The following is a 7,287-nucleotide window of genomic DNA, read 5'->3' as shown; positions in this document are numbered from 1 at the left end:
GCTGTCTCAGCTTAGGTATACAGCAGGAGTGGCTGGCTCAGCTTAGGTATACAGCAGGAGTGGCTGGCTCAGGTTAGGTATACAGCAGGAGTGGCTGCTCGGGTATAAGCAGGTGGCTGCTCAGTTAGGTATACAGCAGGAGTGGCTGGCTCAGGTTAGGTATACAGCAGGAGTGGCTGGCTCAGTTTAGGTATACAGCAGGAGTGGCTGGCTCAGGTTAGGTATACAGCAGGAGTGGCTGTCTCAGCTTAGGTATACAGCAGGAGTGGCTGGCTCGGGTTAGGTATACAGCAGGAGTGGCTGGCTCAGGTTAGGTATACAGCAGGAGTGGCTGGCTCGGGTTAGGTCATCTACTGCATGACTGGTCACTGGGCCTTGGACTGGCAATGCTATGCTTGGACCCTGCTAGGTTGCTTATCTGCTCCTGCAGCTAGGTGGGAAGTGAACAGAGTTGGACACACCCACTGGACCACACAGATCACAAATCAAACCAAAGCAAAACAAAACAGGGAGGGACTGAAGCAAAGGGCACACATGAGAAGGCCAAAGACTGGGCAAGGATCATGGCCAAGGGTTCCAGTTCCCTTCAGGTGGAGCTGGAGTGATGTACCCGGACCTCTCTAGGCTGTTTCCCTCTGCTCATTTCAGCTTAATTTCACTCAGAGGGGAGTCAGGGAGAAGATTCTCTTCCTGAGATCACTTATCTTCCTGCACAGATCCTGTGTGCAAAGGATATAAGGGCCAGTCTTGTTTCAACCATTGACAAAAGGATTCTAGTTCTGAAACCAGAAATTTTGCTAGAGTCTGTCCAGGGGAACATATTTTTCTTCCCCTCAGGGATCAGTGATGGAGAAAACATATCTATTCTCAAAGCACACCCAATTCTACTTATAGTCTAAGCTTGATTTCTGGGGAGACCCAAGCAGAAGGAGAGATCAGCCACAAAATTCATTCTACCTTGAATTCACTATGCACATACCCAACACAATTAAATGCTTAGTGTGTGTTGGGCTTTGTATCTGAAAGAGGGCAGAATTATTAATAATAACAATGCATGATATTTATGGAGCCCTTCCAAAGTTTGGGGCACTGGTCTAAGCGCACATATACATTTTCTTATTTAGTACTCACAACAGCTCACTGAGTAGGTAGACTCATTACCCTCTTTTCTAAAGAAGGAAAGATAAGGATGAACACAACATAATTTTTGTTCTCATAATTTTTGTAAGGAGCTCACAGTCCACAAGAATAACTGGAAAGCACACCCAGCAGCAGGGGGAGCTCTAGCTTTGGGAGCACAGAGTGGGAGCCCCTCACAGTGTGGGAAGCCTAAGGTATTATAGGGGAAGGGACTAAAAAAAAAAAGGTGACTTTTAAAATAGACTAAGAAGGATCAGGAAGAATGAGTCAGGCTGAAGGTGAATAGGGAGAGTAAATCAATCAGGTTAGGTAGAGAGCAGGGCTCAGAACTGAGGCTGGATAAGTAAGCCGCACCACCACACTGTGGCATCCTGTGCTTGGACACAAGCATGCCTCTCTGTGAACTAATCATGCAAATGTTCAGGCAGCTGGGCAGGTACCCCTGAGGTCTCAGGCAAATCAGCTATAGTTCACACTTCCCTTTCTGCACCAGGAGCCTACCTCCAGTGGCTCTCTGCTCCACCTGAGGGTGGATCAGCAGAAAAGATCTGAGCCCCTTCCTTCCACAGGCAAAAGAAGCCATGGCTGATAGGAGAGGGTGATGTTTATCCAGGTTGAAGCTGTTCCCCGTTCACTTGCTCACATAAAACATTCAGCCAAATCCTGAATATTGGCACTCTTCAAAGCAACTCATTCTGGCCTATGGCTGGGGGGCTGGGGCAGGATTCTGATGTCCCAGCATAACTGCCTTGTCTGCTTTCTTTATGGTTCTATTCTGGAGCAGTGAGCCCCCTCCCCAGTTCCCTCTTCATTTCCTGTTTCCTGTGCCCCCAAATCCCCTTCTAGGTTCCCCACACTCTGCTTCTCCTTCAGGTGAGAGGGAGAGAGAGCACCGCCCTGGGGAATTTAGTAATAAGCTTCTAGTTCCCACCTCTACTGCCAATCTGCTGTGTGACTCTCAAGACATGAATCCATCTCTGCGTTTCCGTTTCCCTGCATTATGAGAAATGAGCTTTGAGAAATCTACAGTACACAGGGAAATTCAGAACATGACACATTCTGTGACAGATGACTAGGGCAGGACCCACCAAAAATTGCTGAAGATGCAAGATATTGTTATTAGCACTACTCACAGGCCCACAGGAAAGTTGGTGCAAACAGCTTGTCTCTAAATGCACTGTGGATACAGGTCCTTAGAAGCCAGAGAGATCACTACTTTTAAAATCTCACCACGGGGTTTCCACCTATAGGAACACCATATTACTTTTGGGGTATATGCAATTATTATCTAGTATTATCTTTTTTCTTTAATAAGTATGTTACCTCACAATAATAAACACATTGACAATAGAAAAAGAAAAAGAAAAACTCACCGTCTAGTTTTAGACTACAGTCTTCCTTTACCGAGGGCGGGGGAAGGGGGGGACACTTAGCATGTCACTCAAGGGGTGGGTGTGGAGTGGATTAACGGTCTCTTTGAAAATGGGTGGGGCAGGAAGCAGGTGGATTCCCGCTGTGGTGAGCAGGGCTGGAGTAGAGGGTCCAGGCCTTAGTTAGGTTTTGAAGAGCTCAGAGCAGGAAGAAGGGAGGATGGGTTTGACTCTGGGAAGGCTTCTCTCAGGAGGTTTCGGAGGGATCTGAAGTAAGCCGATAGGTTGGGAAAGGCAGCCAAGGTGAGTAAAACGTCGAGTCCAGCGGTTCCAAGTTTCTGGATGAATGCCAAAGTAGTGTATGGGGGTGGGGTGAGAACATGGCGATTTGGTCTCAACCTAGAGTGCAGTTCCTGACACTGCGTGGATGCGACGCTCCTCCAGAGGTCGCTGTTCTCCAGGAATCCGTCGTAGCCTCTGAGCAGCTAGGCCTGGGCTTGAATGGTCCCTCATTCAGCTTCCTCTGGGTTTAAGAGGCTCCGCAAACACCCCTACGAATTTCCTTGCCCATGCGAGGACCTACCACTTCACCAATCCCTCGCGAAGGTGAAACGTAACGACGCATGGGGGACTGAGCTCCCAAGGCTAGGCACAGTTCCCTTCTGCTTTACCCGAATTATTTATGACGCCAGAAGAGCCTTCCATTCCCGGAGTGCCGCTGTTCTAGCTCCAGTGTGTAACTGGTAGGAAGGAGTTCGCGGCTGGTGCCCACTAGGCTCTATGGCAGCCCTGTAGCTTTCCGCAGTCTTGCATCTCCCAGATTCATATCGATTCTCTCTAGATCTGCAAGCTAGCACACAGCCCTTTCCTCCAAGGTCCCAGAGCTGGTCTCTGCTCGAGCAGATTGTAGAGAAACGCTGTAAGCTTGAATCACCAGTCTTCCAGGGAAGTCTCAGGTCACTCTGGCCCTGTGAACACCGTGTGAGGTCGGCGGTGGAAGTCTCTAAGGGGACCGGCGCCTGCTGTTCCGGGGCATTTTTGGCCACACTTGAGCAAGTTAGCCGAGGGAAAAGACACATACCCGGACAGATAAACACACCCTCGGACCAAGGGCCCATAGAATCCACCAGGGAAGGTGTAGACCTGGGGCACCCACTCCGGTACACCTGGAAGTGTCCCCACTTACTGGCCCTACCGCATTCCAGCTCTCTCTATCTAATCCAGTCCGTAAGTTGAGCAGGCGCCTCTGCTCAGCGGTGCCGCTGTTTTTACCCTCTCGAGCTTGCAACCCTCTTCCCACGAACAGGAGCCATAGTTTGCTCTGGTCTCAACCACCGCGGCCGTAGGTCATAGGTGCTTAAGCAAGCCTCCCACTACTTTGCCTGAGAATGGGTGGCTCAGAGGAGACGTAATGGAACCAGAGGAATATGGTGACTTCATTACCCTGAGCTGTGGGCTAGAGCGGAGGCACCTAGGGTTGGGTTGCTGTTGAAATCTTGGTGCACACACTGGAGCCCAGCCATCTGTCACCTCTGTGTCTAGGATCCCTGGCCCCTTCAAGTCCATCTCTGCAGTCACAGGATCCGGAGTCTCTGCTTCCAAATTCGGCCAAGGGAAATTTAGATTCCAAAGCAGGTTTAGAGCCCGGAGCTGTAGGTGAACAATTTTCTCGATCTGGATCTCAAAACGGGGTTGTGGCCTCTTGGAGAGGGGGAGGGGGCTAGCATTGGCTCTACAGCTTTCCCCAAGGTTAGCCGGTTGGTAAATAAGTTTGTGGAAGTGCGTGGACATGGTACACCCTGTTCAGCTCCAGCCTCTTTCCACAGTCTAGTAGTGGCCAGGGCAGGTCAAGGCACTCTTGGAGCTCCAAACCCAAAGGCTGCAGGCTATGTTCTTTAGCAGTTTCGTCACTGACTTAATTATATCCGTACAATCTCGGGAGAGCTCTCTTGTCCCGGATCCACAGAGAATGGCTTCTCTGTAGGACCTTAAGAGAGGGTGCAGAGGTAGATGGCTTAGAAGCCAGTGGGAGCAACACATAATTCACAACAAACCAACTCCTGGCTGATTATAAAAGCATCTCGGAATGAAAGACCCTGCATAGATACACCATCTACTTAGGAGCTACTTCTCAGTTGTTCCAGGCTGCTCAAGCTGGCCAGTGAGGCAGATAGAAACTTCTAGGGCTTAACTAGAGAGATGTTGTCATCAAGATCCACTCCCTGTCACGCTTCCTGCTCCTTTGAGGTTGTCCTAGGCATGAGTGCCCCAGCTTTGTGGGCCATGCGCAGGTATTTGCCCAGAGAACAGCAAATTCCCAAAAGGTGAAGCCACCACTGTGTGACAGGCTGAGCCTGAAGGTGGGAAAGGCAGGGGCCACTGAATCCCAGGGTAGCCCTTCTCCCAGCTTCCAGTGCCTCTGCTCTGGGCAATGTTGAAAATAAACTGGCCCAGAGCCTTAAAAGGGACAAAAGGCCACCAGAAACATCTCCCTAGGCAAGAGGCAAGGTCTGGAAAGCAGCTACTTGGATTAATAGAAGAGTTCTGGGATGGTTGGACTATCATGTAGAGCACCTCAAAAACCTGCCAAGCCACATCCTGCCCTGGCCCTTTCTTTCCATGCTTGTTAAAGTGTTCGTGGAGTTTGGATGATTTCTTAAGATGGTGCCCCACTGCTGCCCAGCAGGACAGAAGCTGGGGGGGTCTTGACTGCTTTCCCCCAGCTTGAGCATCAGTCTCAGGGCAAGGGTGCAGCGGCTGGCAGCAATGGCTGGTAGAGTCTTGCATGAAGCCTTTTAAAGGAGATTTGGGTAACAAGCGTTATCCAGTCCCACCCTGAGGCTGAACACGTAGCTAGAGTCTGAGATATCAGGAGAGCACTGGCAAGGCAGGAGGTTACTTATGGGTTTGCTATTTTTGAAGTAAAGGTGAAACCAACTAGCCAAAGAGAAACTCGGGTTTTCTCTTTGTTTATTGGAATACTAGCTGGGTATCCCAGGGTAGAGATGAGTCCTAGCTGGGTAGGAGTAAGGATGTGGTTAGTGGTATAGAGTATCTGAGTGGGATCCTGAGGAGGGAGGGAGGAGGGAGGGAGGGAGAGAGCTAACTTGAAGTATGTGTGTGGTTGCCAGAACATTCCAATTCCAGGGCCCCTGGTCTCTGTTCAACTTACTGTCCCTGTTTTGAGGGCTGGACCTTGTCTGTTTCCCAGGAATACTTTGTTTATGCAAATCCAGCACACTGAGTGGGTCCTCTTGGTCAGAGGTCCCTGAGGGCGCTTGGAGAATTTGTTCTCAAAAGGTAAGAAGCTATCCCTGTCTTCATCGATGCAGGGTGCTGTTAGGTAAAGGGTTCACCCACCTTTACGTGTATTTTCTTGCATTCAGTCCACCTAGGTTGCAAATTTCCTCCCCATAGCCTCAGAGCTTACGAGAGAGAGAGAGAGAGAGAGAGAGAGAGAGAGAGAGAGAGAGAGAGAGAGAGAGAGAGATCAACACAATGTCTGGAGATGTTACCGTGGTACTAATAAATAGTTGCCAGTTGGGCCAGGGCTTGAGAAACAGGTGGGAGACCACATTTTCCCTGACTCCCTTCTCTCCCAGAGAATAGAGCAACCTAGAAGCTACATAATTACTGGCCTATAATGGCTGCTTTTGCATACTGGTCACAAGGCAAATGGAAGGGGTTACCACTATGTCAGGCTTGAGGTAGGTTTTCTAAATTTTACTTAGAGGAAGAAACAGGCAAAGAGGTTAAGAAAATTAGCCAGGTGATACAAAGGGTAACCGGTGAAGCCAAATTTGGGGTCCTAGCAGTTTAACTCTTCTGGCGCTGCTCTGAACTGTGGTACAAACCAGGAAAGTTGGACTCTGAAGGGAAATTACCTAAAAAGGGTCACAGAGGCTTTGGACTATGGGGCGCAGCAGGGACTGAAGCCTCCTATGCCAGAGCCTTGGCCACTGCGCGGCGCTGTTGGGGCAACAGTCAGCCCTCTGCCCAGTTCTTATCCTCACCTCATCCAATCCCTTCCAGCCCCCAGGGGTTGAAATGGGCTTACTATAAACTGGAGCGATTGTTTCTGGGTCCCAGAGGAAGAATAGGGAAGAGACCTAACAAGATGCGCAGGAATCCGGTTGGTAGAAAGCGCACACTGTGTCAACTTTCTGTGCAAAAGGTCCCAAGATAAAAAGGCAACACTGGCCCAGGGCTGAGGTTAAATTTCACCGAGGGGGGGGGTCCTCTGTGGGAGCTCTGTTGTAAGATCTCTCTAAATCCAAAAAGTAAGAGCGGGATTGTCAGACTTAGGGACAAACATCCAGGCAAACGCAGTTTCTGCAGGAAATGAAGACAGATTCACAGAGGTCAAGAGAGATGATTACAAAGATTGAGATGCTAAGACGGAAAATCGAGCCAAGCAAACCCGAGCTAAGGACTATAGGCGTGTCGGGAATGCAGCATCTGCGGAGACCAGTCACTAAGGGGAGCGGGAGCAGGCAATGCTCTCCTTGGGTCTTCCCGGGGACAGGGACAGAGCCAAGGCCTTGGAGGGGAAAGAGGACCACAGCAGAAATTTCTCACCTCTCTGAGTCGGATCTGCCGGCGCCAAGTTTGCTCCTCCGGACCACTCTCTCCTCCAGCCTGCTGGAAACCCCGGGACTCTAGAAGGTCCTTATCCGCAGCGTCTGTCTGGGTGTCTCGGCTCACTCGCGATCCGTCGGCGGCGCTTCTGCCCGGGTGGCCTGGGCGCCGCCTTGGGGAGATGAGGGGAGGAGGTCTG

The sequence above is a fragment of the Peromyscus leucopus genome, chromosome 2 (assembly GCF_004664715.2).
Source record: "Peromyscus leucopus breed LL Stock chromosome 2, UCI_PerLeu_2.1, whole genome shotgun sequence".
NCBI lineage: Eukaryota > Metazoa > Chordata > Mammalia > Rodentia > Cricetidae > Peromyscus > Peromyscus leucopus.
This window is presented reverse-complemented; position numbering follows the sequence as displayed.